Raw genomic sequence first — 387 nt, 5'->3', positions numbered from 1 at the left:
GCCCAAACAATGATTTCTTCAAAAACAGAGTATCTTAACCATCATCATGGCTTTTTATGGCTTTTTTTTTTTTTTTTTTTTAACCTATACGGTAAACCATACAGACCTCAAGCAGCTCACATAAAACTTGATCTCTAAATAACACCACGATGATAGCAGGTAATACCTAGAGTCAGTGGTATAGCTTCACACTTCTACTTGTGACTTTTAAAAATACAACACAAGCACATACCATTCTAAGTTAACTAATGCAAATTGTATTTTGACAGGTAAAGGTCAATTATTTTAATGACTGCCCTTTGGTCTGCTGCCAGTGGAGACAACCATACTACTACACATTTTTCCATTTCAGAACACACAAAAAAAGACCTGCAGAAATGCAGAGAG

The sequence above is a fragment of the Aythya ferina genome, assembly GCF_964211825.1.
Source record: "Aythya ferina genome assembly, chromosome: 3".
Classification (NCBI taxonomy): Eukaryota; Metazoa; Chordata; class Aves; order Anseriformes; family Anatidae; genus Aythya; species Aythya ferina.
The sequence above is the reverse complement of the archived record's forward strand: the minus strand, read 5'-3'. Positions refer to the sequence as shown.